Genomic DNA, 14,914 nt, shown 5'->3' with positions numbered 1-14,914 from the left:
AGGCATCCTCTCCCTTCATTCCCATTCCTGAGGAGGCGCTGTGGTCTGGTGGGGGTGACCTGGCAGTGTGCAATGTAAAGAGATGGCAATGGAGGCTAAGTAGGGTGTTAACTTGAGTTCTAGTCCTTATTCACTTTGGCTTTTGCAAGAAAGGCAAAACAAACCCCCACTGCAATTAGCTTGGCCAAAATAAAAAGAAAAGAATGTGAAAGGAAGGGTAGCACACTTCCAATGGAAGTAGGAAGAGAAAGAACACAGAAAAGGACAATCTGTTTCTTCAGTTCTGTTTTTTTTTTTTTTTCTTTTAATCCGGAGCTGTTGCCCCCAGACTACCCACAGCCACAGATCCGAGCTTCGTCTGCGACTTATACCACAGCTCATGGCAAACGCTGGATCCTTAACTCACTGAGCGAGGCCAGGGATCGAACCCGCAACCTCATGGTTCCTACTTGGATTCATTTCCGATTCACCAGGGTGGGAAATCCTGTTTCTTCAGTTCTGGATGGAGAAAAGTTTTACCTCTTTGGGAAAGTAGGAGACCTTCATAGGTGAACTGATGCAAGAAGCAACAGCAAGTTAGGTTTGAAAGAAAATGGGAGAAGAATATGAAGCTCTATTGTAAAGCTGGTCCTTTTCACAAGTTGGGAAAAGGCAGGCTAGGTAGAAGAGAGAAGGTTTGAACAGTGTGGGTCTACTCATATGTGGATTCTTTTCAATAAATATATTGGAAAATTTCTGGAAATCTGCAACAATTTGAAACAACTCACAGATGAAACTCATAGCCTAGAAATATAAAAAAAAATAAGGTTATGTATGTCATAAAAGCATAAAATATATGTAGATACTAGCCTATCCTTACATAAACATGAGTGGTACTTTTTTTTTTTTTTTTTTTTTGTCTTTTTGCCATTTCTTGGGCCGCTCCCGTGGCATATGGAGGTTCCCAGGATAGGGGTCGAATCGGAGCCAGAGCCACAGCAACTCGGGATCAGAGCCACATCTGCAACCTACACCACAGCTCACGGCAACGCTGGATCCTTAACCCACTGAGCGAGGCCAGGGATCAAACCCGAAACCTCATGGTTCCTAGTCGGATTCATTAACCACTAAGCCATGCTGGGAACTCCCCATGAGTGGTATTTGATATAACTATAAAACTAATAATGTGTTAATTTTCTTACTGTTTTATAACTTTGCATTCAAAGAATTACATTACTGTACAGTATGCCTCTCATAATTGGAGAAACTGTGGATCAGTTATTGCCACAGTAAGTGACTTTTAAAAAATGTAACAGTGTTTCCAATACTGTATTATGCATGTGACTGCAACACTGTATGCCATACATTTTTCTAATGATAGAATCATTAGTGTATGGGCTAGGCTACTATGAAGCAAGCCTACTGATGATACTAGGGGACCATAAAGCAATCATTTTGCTGCTTCTTTGCTATCAATGTATGAATCGTTATATCTGTAAATAAATACAAGTTTCTTTTTCACATTCTTTCAATTTTTGCTATCTAGTGTTAGTAATACGTATAACATCTACAGTGTTTTGTATCATCTAAGACAATATTGATACAGGTACTGACAAGATTCACCTTGTAAACGGACAATATAAACTTATTGTATCAATAAATACAGTATAGTCCTATAAATGTATTTCTCTTATGATTTTCTTAAAACATATTTTCTTTAGTTTACCTTATTGTAAGAATACAGTATATAACACATATACAAAATATGTTTTAACTGACTATGTTATTGGTAAGGTTTCTGGTCAACAGTAGGCTATTGGTAACTAAGTTTGGGAGGAGTAAATATCATACAGGGATAATTTACAGGGATAACGACAGAGGTCAGCAGAGTCAACTGTAATTACAAAGAGCCATATAAATGAAGTTGATAGGACTGAGCCTATGGCTTTTTATGCATTTTAGGTGAAGGAGATGAGCAGAGGAAAAACAAAGCAATAAAGCAGTAACAGGAAATTATGCCACTTTAGAAGTTTTGTAATCTCTGTGAAGCAAAGTCAAAAAACTTTCTTTTTTTTTTAGAGCTGCACCCTTGGCATATGGAAGCTCCCAGCCTAGGGGTCAAATCAGAGCTGTAGCCACTGGCCTATGCCACAGCCACACTAGATCCCAGCCTGGTCTGCGATCTACACCACAGCTCATGACAACATCAGATCCTTAACCCGCTGAGGGAGGCCAGGGATCAGCCCCAAGTCCTCGTGGATACCAGTCCAGTTGTTACCACTGAGCCACATTGGGAACTCCCAGAATAACTTTCAAATAGCAATTTTTACACTTTTGTATAAAAATAGAAGTGCCCAGGAGCAGTTCTTATAAATAATTATTTGCAATAGTTGTAAATACTGTCTTTACTATTTTGAATATGAATCATACAGAAAATTAGACAGCATTCGGATACAAATTCCATGTCACTCCAGTTTAATTGCTTCAGATACCTATTATTATTTTAAAAATCTTAACTCTTTACAACAATCACCAAAGCACTGACTATTCAAGCATCTCTTTTTTGATTCATCTCCCACCTGGTGCCTATTTTTGTCTATTTCAGTCAATGAACAGCAGAATTGATTACTAAGGAGGAAATGAAAAATGAAATTCAAATAATCTTGACCTGTCTTCACCTCTCCAAGCACAACCCCCCTCATCCCCTACCCCTGTACCACTTCAAGAAGGGAAACAAAACTTTCCATCTCTTGGGGGAGTTACATGCTTGACTAATCATTGCAGGGTTTTACTTTTCAACAGCATGCTACACTACTGCATTTTAAGTATATTTCAAAACTTACTACACATAAAGTACAAGTGCACTGACTACTAATTAGTAAATCTGAGAAAGAGTAGATGAGACACTTGAATCAGCTAGAGTTCAGAAAGATTAATTTCAACGTTGGTCCTATCTTGTGTATAGAAACAAAACTAGTATGTAAGTGCAGAAAAATGCCTAAATAAGTTAAATTTAACTCCTCCATCAATTTTAAAAGGCCTAAAAGCATCCTAAGTGTCTTTATGCATTATATAGTTGTCCCAATTCCAGAGGTGGGAGCTTTCATCAGAATCAGTGCTAGATACAAATCCCTAAGCATTTCTAGGCTAAATAAGTAAATAATGTTTGTGCATCAATGAAAAAAGTTGAGACTGAGAATATGAACAAAACTCTATGACATTTGACCTTCTGAGTTAGGACAGTCTACCTTTAAATATGCTGTGTTTTTTTGTTTGTTTGTTTTAAAGGTTCACTAAGATAATTTTTTTTTTCACTAAGATAACTTTGAAAAGTTTATTCTCTCCAATTCTCAAAAGTAAAACTATTAGAATCACATGAGCCTCAAGGTTAAAATTTCACAGGATTTCATTTTAACATTTGATTGGTCGGGTTGTATCACTATTCAGAAAGTATGTATAAAGATGCTTCCCATTCATTTGGGGAGAACTGGGAGACTTCAAAGGAGCCTCACAAAACGTTTCCAGTAAGGTTTTCTTTCCTCACCAGTGAGACAGTTATTTAAACAGTCCCAAATAATTTACCAGCCAATGCTTTTCCGCAAAATTGTTTCACATGCACCTTGCCAGTAATTTCCTGTAACACTCCTGGGAAAGTCAGTCAAGATGTTTGCAAAGTAGATATTTTTCAAAAATTTGCTGTAACTGTATTATACCAGCAAGACTCAACTTGTTTTTTTGCTGCAGTGTGACTGGACTCAACTTGTCTTCACGAGTAATATCGAGATAAAGTCCCACTGATGCCATCCTTAGGTTTTTTCTTCATTTCCCCTTGTTCTCTACTGGATATTCCAGTGCATCATTAAAAGAAAACTCATGAATGAAAGATTTACTCTTGGGAGTTCCCGTCGTGGCTCAGTGGTTAACGAATCCGACTAGGCACCATGAGGTTTCGGGTTTGATCCCTGGCCTTGCTCAATGGGTTAAGGATCTGGCGTTGCCGTGAGCTGTGGTGTAGGTCAAGATGCAGCTCAGATCCTGCGTTGCTGTGGCTCTGGCCTAGGCTGGCAGCTACAGCTCCAATTGGACCCCTAGCCTGGGAACCTCCATATGCCATAGGAGCAGCCCTAGAAAAGGCAAAAAGACAAAAAAAAAAAAAAAAAAAAAAAAAAGATTTACTCTTAAAAACAAGGCCTTCTTTACTGTGCGATTCCCATGGTAAAAAGTATTTTAAGGAATTCCTGCTGTGCTGCAGTGGGTTAGGGATTCAGCTTTGCCACAGCTGTGGCTCAGATCCCTGCCCTGAGAAGTTACATATTCTGCGGGTGCAGCCAAAAAAAAAAAAAAGTAGTTTATACACCTTATGTGTTCTTTAAAAAGAAATTGACAAAATGATTTTAAATATTTATTCCTACATATGAAATGGATGAGAAACACTTTCCCTGAAATCTGTATTTTTACTATCTATATACTTGTATTGATAATACTGAGAGCATTCATTGTACAATAATAACTCTTCTCAAAATTGAACATCAGTTGAATTAAAGTAAAAATACTTAACAGATTTCAAAGACATTTCAGGCTTATTTCCTTAATGACCAATTTTTTTTTTTTTTTTTTACTGTTTTAAGTCCACACCCTGGGCATATGGAGGTTCCCAGGCTAGGGGTCGAATCAGAGCTTCAGCTGCCGGCCTAGGCCACAACCACAGCAACCAGGATCCAAGCTGCGTCTGCAACCTATACCACAGCTCATGGCAATTCTGGATCTTTAACCCGCTGAGCGAGACCAGGGATCGAATCAGCAACCTCATGGTGCTTTGTTGGATTCGTTTCCGCTGTGCCACCCGGGAACTCTCCTTAATGGCCAATGTTGACTTCATGTCAAAACATCAATGGTTCAGCTGTTAAGTGTTTGCATTGTTCAGTTTTATTTTTAAAGCCTATCTAAATGCGACACAGCATTTAAGCACTTTCCAATAGATTATCCACTTCCACAATAAACCCGGCTTACTCTTCTGGCCCAATATTAACTTGTAGAGAATACCAGGTTGGAGAAAATAGTCAGGATCAGGAATACACGTCTATCCTGGTAAAGATTCACTCAGGTTTCCTTATGTATGTGACTAATGTGAAACGCTTCTACTTTTCATGAAATGGCCATAATTCTAAACATTAGTTTCATATTTGAATCATGCAATGATTCGCCTCGGTAGCAAACAAAAGCAGTCTACGGAGTCTGGAATTTGCTGAATTCACCACTTCATTAACCTTCTGAGATAATGCGAAGACAAAAAGACTAAAGAGCTCCTCTGTGTTTACACATTCAAAAAATTTTATTCACTCACTCTTACAAAATATGTACAGAAAACACACGTGTAATTACAGCTTCACACTCACCAAAACGACCCCAGGTGGACCAGCAAGTCACTGGGCAAAGCACGTGCTTACACTGAACTATTTACCGACGCACCAAAACTGTTGTGTCTTTACCAACACTTAACATGACAATGCGTTCAGTGTTTATACTCATCCAGGTTCAAAACCATTTAAATATCTTTTAAAAAGTTGTCTTTGGATCAATCAGCAGCTCTTTAAACATCAGTGTTTACTACTTAGCATTAGTTGGCCAAAACACATTTTTTGCAATTTGCCTTTCTTGGGGGAGAAAAAGTTCCGAAGTTAAAAAATTCAAAGACTGTGACTTATGAAGGGAAAGCAGCGTGTTATCCAAAAGGAGGATCAAGACTAGGAGAAAAATGTGGTGGTACCCCCAGGGAAAGACTACAGAGCACGAGTTATTAAAGTAATCTAACACGACCTTCACATCGGGGACCTCTGGCCCTGCGCATCTCGGTTAGTATTTTTTTCTAGGGAGGGCGGCTGCAGCCGGGCGAATTAGGCAGGAAAGGCAGAGGAGTTCGGAAACCACTGGTGTGAGCCTCCGGATACCGGGTGGGGACCGAGGCTGGTCCCGAGGGTCAGCATCGCTCAACCCAGGGCCGGCAGCGGCTTCCCGGGCCGTGCGGGGAGCGTGAGCGGCTCACACTCGGGACAGCTGGGAAGACGTCGGAGGAGGCGCGGCGCTCACAGCTCCGGCTCCGGGGATCGCGCCAGGCCGGCCGGTCCCGGCGCAAAGGGGGCGCGGGGGACGTGCGCCTTCCAGCAGCACCGCGACCGCATCCCGCTCGCTCGGTCTCCGGCCGCGAGGACCGGGAGGCGGCGACTGGGGCGAGCGAGGGGAGCGGAGGGAGCCGCCTGGCGGGCCCGCCCGCCCTGCGCGGCCTCCCCTCCCTCGGAGCAGGAGCGTTGGCCCCTCCGAAAGCGCCCGCCGGGTGCGCGGGGCAAACGGCGGGGACCGCCCGCGCTACCCGCCCCGCCCCCGCTCAGGCGCCAGCGCCTCCGCCTCAGGCTCCGCGGGCCCCGCCGGCCGGCGCTCCACTTACCCGCTGCGAAGCGATTTACGTAGCGGGCCTCGTCACTGCTTACGGACGCGAGGAGGTGGGACGAAGAGCCCCACCGGGACCGGCGCCGTCCCACGTCGCCCCACGTCAGCGCTGATGCTGCCGCTGCTGCCTCCCCGCCGAGCGCGACCCAACGCGGCCTCGCGTCGCCTGCCCGCCCGGCTCCGCGCCGCGCAGCGCCTGCCCCTTCCCCGGGGACGCCGGGGGAAATCCACGCTCGAACCCCGCCCCCTGCCGGCCACCGGCGGGAGTGCGGCGCAGACAATCCAACAATTGAATAGAACGGGGTGGGGAAGGGGAGGCATGAGAGGCGGGGCCTAGTGGGAGGCGGGGCATGGAGGTGAGCCAGAGCTTAGGGGCGGGGCCGGGAGGAGGAAGTAGGGTGGGTGGGGAGGAGGCCCAAGTTTGGGGCGTGGCCTAAGGCGCGGCCCGGAAGCCGGAAGCTGCTTCGCGGAGCCTGCTCCCGGAAGCCAATCAATTGGAGAGTAATCAAGGTTTTCCAGGCCTCTGTGTGTCGGTCACCTGTCCGGGCGAGCTCAGCCGCCAGCAGAGGCCCGCGAGAGCATCCTGTGGACCTCACCTCGATGTCGCCGGACGCGAGCCCCGGAGGCCCTACCCTCTGCCGCCTCCCCGGCGACCTAGTCTGCGCGGGGACACAGCGCTGTCCCTACCTGCGATGTGACGGAGGAGAGGAAAGCTGAATAGCTGAAGCCCAGGTCTGGAACAGAGGAGTTTCATTTTCGTTCACTTGGAACCCGGGGCTTTACAGTAGGAGAGACGGTCATCTTTTGTACACCCACTCTTAGGAGCAGGTCACACCGGGAACCTTCGTCAAGGACACTGCTTGAAAAGTTGCTGAGAAAAGAAAATAAAAGCATAATCCACGTAGCGCAGGAGGAAAAGGGAAGCTTTGTGAAATATTAGAATTCCAGTGGAGTTCTCCCAGTAGAGGAAAATTCTGAACTGTTCAATGCTAGATTATGGTCATCCCGAACTACTCTCAGCTGTAATGTGTACTAGCAGAGATAAGAGGATAAAAACCTGGTAAGTTCACGTCTTTCTTTCCCCATTGGCAGAATTCTGAAATTCCTCCTTCTAGAGCGATGGGCAATGCCTGTCTCCACTTCCTTATAAAAATTAGCTTCTTAATGAGGGACATTGCCAAATTAATTTTTTTAAGTTAAATTTAGAAGTTAACCAAATCTCTTTTGTGTGTGTTGACACAAAAAGAATGTCTCTAAGTAATCAATGTAGCTCATTTTAGCTCAGAAAAAAAGGAGTTATCGTAAAGAGAAGAAAAAAGTCTAGACTGCTAAAACCGAAAAATCCTAACTTTCCTTTTGGTCAAGGTTGACCATGTGCTGGAGGAACAGATTTTGAACTTCAAGTGATTTGGGGGAAATCGTAATCACTCAAAAACATTGTTCTTCCTTACCTACTTGTTTATTCTGAAATTTCCTTTACCAAAGTATACAGTCTTTATAGTTAGATTCCTTTAGACCAAGGGCTTAAAATGTAAGTATGGCTGCTACATCAACACACACTGTGATATAAATGTCATATCAAATCCTTGAGAGCAGGGGGAAGAGTACCTGCTCTTCTTGACAGAGTGACAGAGTACCTGGGATCTGAAGAGAGAAGGCAGGAAAGGTACATGGAGTTTCCTTTTGCTGCTATGACAAATTCCCGCAAATTTAGCGGCTTAAAACAGATGACTTAAAAGTTCTATGGGGTAATATCAGGAAATCATCGATCTCCTTGTCTTTTCCACCTTCTAGAGGCCATCCGCATTCCTTGGCTCATGGCCCTTTGCCTCCTTCTTTAAAGCCAGCGATAGCTGGTTGAGTCCTTCTTTTGCTGCCATCTCCCTGATTCTTTCTTTTGTTTCCTTCTTCCACTTATAAGAACCCTTGTGAGTTCATTGGGCCCACTTGGACAAGCCAGGATAATCTCCTCATCTCAAAACCAGGGAATTAGCCACCTTAATTCCCCTTTACCATGTGACCTAATATGTTCACAGTTTGCAGGAATTAGGATGTGGATATTTTGGGGGCGTTGGGTTGCGGTGTAATTCTCCCAGCACACAGCACAGGATTCCAATAGAAGCTTGAGCTCCTGAGGCAAATCACCTACCTTTCAGGGTCATCCCTTGCAAACAATTCAAGCATTTGATTAGAAATGCCAGTAACTGATTTTTCAGTTTCTCATATTTATGCTTTAAGATTATTGTAAAATCTGGAGTTCCCATCGTGGTTCAGTGGTTAACAAATCCAACTAGGAACCATGAGGTTACAGGTTCGATCCCTGGCCTTGCTCAGTGGGTTAAGGATCCGGCATTGCCACGAGCTGTGGTTGTAGGTTGCAGACACGGCTTGGATCCTGTGTTGCTGTGTCTCTGGCGTAGGTCGGTGGCTACAGCTCCAATTAGATCCCTAGTCTGGGACCCTCCATATGCCGTGGGAACAGCCCTAGAAAAAGGCAAAAAGACAAAAAAAAAAAGATTATTGTAAAATCTAAAATGAGATATCAGAGTTCCCAATGTGGCACAGTGGGTTAATGATGTGGCTTGTCTCTGGCATTGCCAGTTTGATGCCCGGCCCAGCACAGCTGCTGGAACTGTGGCATTAAGTCACTGGGATTTGATTCCTGGCCCAGGAACTTCCATATGCCGTGGGTGCAGCCGAAAAATTAAAAAATAAAAAAATAAATAGAAGGATTGTTCGTTTGGAGTTCCCGCTGTGGCTTGGTGGTGTGAGCACTGGGATCTAGGTTCCATCCCTGGTCATAACCACTTTGCTTTGAAAACCAGGTAAGGGCAATTCAGGTATAATTTGTCCTTTTTCCTTTATTGCCAAAAGGAGTATTTATACGAGCAAACTCACACTTTTTTTTTTTTAAACTATTTTTCTTTTTCTTTTCATTTATTTATTTATTTACTTTTTTGTCTTTTTGCTATTTCTTTGGGCCGCTCCGGAGGCATATGGAGGTTCCCAGGCTAGGGGTCCAATCGGAGCTGTAGCCAGTGTCCTACACCAGAGCCACAGCAACGCGGGATCCGAGCCGCGTCTGCAACCTACACCACAGCTCACGGCAACGCCAGATCGTTAACCCACTGAGCAAGGGCAGGGACCGAACCCGCAACCTCATGGTTCCTAGTCAGATTCGTTAACCACTGCGCCACGACGGGAACTCCCAAACTCACACATTTTGATTTAGCCTCCAGCCCTCTAACCTTTTAAATCTTTGTTTCAGTAATTGGTCAGGATATATATTTTTCTCATCTTTCATAGCTTCCTACATATAAAATACATTGTTTCATGCCAAAATCTTAATTTTTTATGTGTGAAATGTTTTTATTACAGTGTTTGTTGATTTTTTTCTTTTTTTTTTTTTTTTTTTTTTTTTTTTTGTAAAGAGGCTGCCTCTTTTAGGAGCCGGGTTTATGGCTTTTAATAAAGCTTGTGGGAGTTCTCTAATGGCCTAGGAGGTTGAGGCTCCTATGTTCTCACCGCAGTGGCTCTGGTTGCTGCTGTGCAGTGTAGGTTCAATCCCTGGCCCAGGAATTCCCACATGTTGCCTGTGTGGCAAAAAAGGAAAAAAAAAAAAAAAAAAAAAAAACCTTGTGGCTAGCACTAATTGTACTCCCTTTATTGTATAAAATTATTTAATTTTTTGGAACCTAAATCCCGGCATCATATTTAACCTTTGTTAAGTGTAACACTGTTTCATTTCTAGAACATGAGTGTACCTTTAAGAATCTTGATAATGGGAGTTCCTGTGGTGGCGCAGTGAAACCATGAGGTTGCAGGTTTGATCCCTGGCCTGGCTCAGTGGGTTAAGGATCCAATGTTGCCATGAGCCATGGTGTAGGCCAGTAGCTATAGCTCCGATTCGACCCCCTAGTCTGGGAGTTCCCATCATGGCTCAGCAGTAATGAACCCAACTAGTATCCATGAGGATGTGGGTTCAATCTCTGGCCTCACTCAGTGGGTTAAGGATCCGGCATTGCTGTGAGTGGTGGTGTAGGTCACAGACCAGCTTGGATCTGGCGTTACTGTGGCTGTGGCATAGGCCAGCAGCTATAGCTCCAATTTGACCCCTATCCTGGGAACCTCCATATGCTTCAAGTGCGGCCCTAAAAAGATGACAAAAAACCCTGACAAACCTTGATTCTGTATTGACCTATAAAGTGAATTAATTTGACATTGATCTATTGAGTGCCTAGTATTTACACATCACTATGCTTACCTAAAATTTCTTTAACACAAAATAAGAACTAGAAGAAAATAATGCAAATCATATACCTGATAAGAGATTAATACACAATGTATTTAAAGAACTACAACTCAGAGTTCCTGTGGTGGCGCAGTGGTTAATGAATCTGGCTAGGAACCATGAGGTTGCAGGTTCGATCCCTGGCCTTGCTCAGTGGGTTAAGGATCCAGCGTTGCCGTGAGCTGTATGTAGGTTGCAGATGCGGCTCGGATCTGGTGTTGCTGTGGCTCTGGCGTAGACTGGCGGCTATAGCTCTGATTAGACCCCTATCCCGGGAACCTCCATGTGCTTCAAGTGAGGCCCTAAAAAGACAAAAAAAAAAAAAAACAAAAAAAACAAAAACCTGTAAAACCTTGATTCTGTATTGACCTATAAAGTGAGTTACTTTGACGTTGATCTGTTGAGTGCCTAGTATTTGCACATCACTATGCTTACCTAAAATTTCTTTAACACGAGCTAAGAACTAGAAAATAAAGGCAGAAATCCCTTCTTCCCCACCACATCAAGGTTCTAGGCAACCAGAAAAAAAATGAGTCAAAAAGACTGAGAAGGCAGAGAGTAGGAAAGAAAAGGAAGAAAACCATTCAAGAGGCTAAAATAATGTCTTGTACAATCTCCTGGGCTGTGTGTGCATGCATGTATGTGTGGGGCTATAAATGTGTATTTGTGTTAGTCTCTTCGTAACATTGTTTTTGTACAGCTAATAGACTGTTTAAACTCTTCCAGATGTCAGAGACAAATGATTTACCATAAAGCTTGAATTTTCTTTCCAAGACCTTCTGTGGGGCCCTAACATTTTTTAGGTGTAAGTTCACATTCTTTTTCTTAAAGAAAATACCTCAAATCCTGAATGTGGTGAGGTTTTTTATTATGAAACTTTATATTAAATATAGAGGGGAGGATGCATGGGGGAAGAATATGAGATCAATATTAGTTCACACAGGCTGAATGAAAACATTTTGACCCAAGTAGATTTGGGGTAGGACTACCTAGAAGGCCCATTGACCTCTGGCTTAGATCATTTACAAAGATCCAATAGATTAGACACGGAATACAAAAAATATCAAATTAGGGGTTTTTTTTGCTTGTTTGTTTTGTTTTTTAGGGCCACACCTGCAACATATGGAAGTTCCCAGGCTAGGGGTGGAATCAGCCACAGCTGCTGGCCTATGCCACAGCCACAGCACCACCAGATCTGAGCCACATCTGTGACCTATACCACAGCTCACAGCAATGCTGTATCCTTAAGCCACTGAGCAAGGCCAGGGAATGAACTCGAACTCGCATTTTTGTGGATACTAGTTGAGTTTGATACTACTGAGCCATGATGGGAACTCCCTAGAGAGCTTTTCATACTGACTTTACAAGTCCTTTTCCTTAATAGGTAGCATGATTCATTTAGGTTCTATAGAACTTCCACAATTTGGACTGGAAATAACTTTGAAGGTCACCGAATTCAAGTTTCTTGTTTTATTACTCAGGCACAGACATTTAAATGACTTGTGTGATGTCAGTACAGATCTGCTTTAGTGCTCTATTATGTCTGCTCCCTCTAGTTAGTAGCCATTCCCTTTGGAGTGCTAGAATTAGAGCAATACGTTGAACACTAGCTGTACTACTACCAATGTCAAAAGCAGCCGCTGTATTCAACATTCATTTATGATAAAAAAAACTCTCCAGAAAGTGGGCATAGAGGGAACCTACCTCAACATCTTAAAAGACCATATATGACAAACTCACAGCTAACATCATTCTCAATGGTAAAAGGCTAAAGCATTTCCTCTAAGATCAGGAATAAAACAAAAATGCCCACTCTTTTTTTTTTTTTTTTTTTTTTTTTTGCTTTCTTTTTTTTAATTACACAAATGAATTTATCACATCTGTAGTTGTATAATGATCATAACAATCTGATTTCACAGGATTTCCATCCCACAGCCCAAGCACAACCCCCACCCCCAAAACTGTCTTCTCTGGAGATCATAAGTTTTTCAATGTCTGTGAGCCAGCATCTGTTCTGCAAAGAAGTTCTGTCTGTCCTTTTTCCAGATTCCACATGTCCGTGAAAGCATTTGATGTTGGTGTGTCATTGTATGGCTGACTTCACTTAGCATGATAGTTTCTAGGTCCATCCTTGTTGCAAAAAATGCTGGTATTTCATTCTTTTTAATGGCTGAGTAATATTCCATTGTGTATATGTACCACATCTTCTGGATCCACTCCTCTGTTGATGGACATTTAGGTTGTTTCCATGTTTTGGCTATTCAAAAATGCCCACTCTCACCACTTTTATTCAACATAGTTTTGGAAGTCCTAGCCACAGCAATCAGAGATGAAAAAGAAATAAAAGGAATCCAAAATGGAAAAGAAGTAAAGCTGACACTATTTGTAGATGACATGATACTATACATAGAAAATCCTAAAGACACTACCAGAAAACTATTAAAACTCACTAATGAATTTGGAAAAGTTGCAGGATACAAAATTTATACGCAAAAATCTGTTGCATTTCTATATACTAACAATGAAAGATCAGAAAAAGAAATTAAGGAAACCATCCCATTTACCATTGCATCAAGAAAAATAAAATACCTAGGAATAAACTTACCTAAGGAGGCCAAAGATCTGTATTCTAAAAACTAAAAAGATGCCAATGAAAGAAATTGAGGAGTTCCTGCTATGGCACAACAGGATTGGTGATGGCTCTGGAGTACTCAATGCAGGTTCAATCCTTGGCCTGGCACAATGGGTTAAGGATCTGGCATTGTTGCAGCTACAGCTGCAGGGCCAGATCTGATTCCTGGCCCAGGAACTCTGTAGGCCAAGTGGCAGACAAAAAAAAAAGTTATTTGAAGAAATTGAAAATGACACAAATAGATGAAAAAATATAAAGTGTTCTTGGATTGAAAGAATTAGTATTGTTAAAATGACTGTACTACCCCGGAGTTCCTGTCATGGTTCAGCAGTTAATGAACTGGACTAGGATCCATGAGGATACAGGTTCGATCCCTGGCCTTGCTCAATGGGTTAAGGATCCAGCGTTGCTGTGAGCTGTGGTGTAGGTCACAGACACAGCTCAGGTCCTGCATTGCTATGGCTGTGGTGTAGGCCAGCAGCTGTAGCTCCAATTCAACCCCTAGCCTGGGAACTTCCATATACCATGAGTGCTGCCCTAAAAAGCAATAAATAAATAAATAAATAAATAAAATGACTATACTACCCCCAAAAATCTATACATTCAATGCAATCCCTATCAAGTTACCAATGGAATTTTTCATAGAACTAGAAAATTTTTATATTTGTATGGAACCACAAAAGACCCCAAATAGCCAAAACAATTTTGAGAAAGAAAAGTGAAACTAGAAGAATCAGGGCCCCTGACTTCAGACTATACTACAAAGCTACAGGAATCAAAACAGTATGACATTGAATTCCCTGGTGGCCTAGTGGGTTAAGGATCTGGTGTTGTCACTGCTGTGGGATGGGTTTAATCCCTAGCCTGAGAGCTTCCACATTCTGTGCGTACAGCCAAAAAAAAAAAAAATGTATAGTACTGGCACAGAAACAGACATATAGGTCAGTAGAACAGGATAGAAAGCCCAGAAATAAACCCATACACCTATGTCAATTAATCTACAGCAAAGGAGGCAAGAATATACAATGGAGAAAAAATAGTCTCTTCAGTAAGCGGTTCTGGGAAAACTGGACAGCTACATGTAAAAGGTTGAAATTAGGATATTCTCTAACATCATATAAAAAATAATTTAAAAATGGGTTAAAGATCTAAATGTAAGACCAGTGCTCGCTTCAACAGCACGTGTACTAAAAATTGGAATGATAAATAAAAGACCAGATACCATCAAGCTCCTAGAGGAAAACAGGCAGAACACTCATTGACATAAGTAGGAGCAATATCTTTTTAGATCTGTCTCCTAGATTAATGAAAATAAAACAAAAAATAAGCAAATAGGACATAATTAAAGGTTTTGCATGGCAATGGAAACCATAAACAAAATGAAAAGACATCCTGTGGACTGAAAGATAATAGTTCAAACAATGTAACTGACCAATTTCCAGAATACACAAAGAGCTCATATGGTTCAATATCAAAAAACAAACAAACAAAAAACCATACAATCAAAAAGTGGGTAGAAGACCTGAACAGATATTTCTCCAAACATCTCCATACAGATGTCCAACAGG

General features: G+C 42.3%; 2 protein-coding genes across 17 annotated transcripts in view; one reads left to right on the top strand and one right to left on the bottom strand.

Moving 5' to 3' along the window:
• The window catches only part of CREM (cAMP responsive element modulator), a 66,088-nt gene extending 59,319 nt beyond the window's left edge, over positions 1-6,769 (bottom strand). For 7 of the 16 annotated variants that reach the window (XM_013980297.2, XM_021064986.1, XM_013980301.2 and 4 more), the window contains exon 1: positions 6,422-6,769. The gene's annotated coding sequence lies outside the window, so the exon portion shown is untranslated. The remainder of the gene's footprint in view (positions 1-6,421) is intronic. The other 9 variants (XM_003482828.4, XM_005668185.3, XM_005668186.3 and 6 more) reach the window with 3 other exon arrangements.
• The window catches only part of CUL2 (cullin 2), a 128,722-nt gene continuing 120,711 nt past the window's right edge, over positions 6,904-14,914 (top strand). Inside the window, exon 1 of the mRNA XM_021064983.1 lies at positions 6,904-7,483. The gene's annotated coding sequence lies outside the window, so the exon portion shown is untranslated. The remainder of the gene's footprint in view (positions 7,484-14,914) is intronic.

This window comes from Sus scrofa, chromosome 10 (assembly GCF_000003025.6).
Source record: "Sus scrofa isolate TJ Tabasco breed Duroc chromosome 10, Sscrofa11.1, whole genome shotgun sequence".
Lineage (NCBI taxonomy): Eukaryota > Metazoa > Chordata > Mammalia > Artiodactyla > Suidae > Sus > Sus scrofa.
This window is presented reverse-complemented; position numbering and strand designations above follow the sequence as displayed.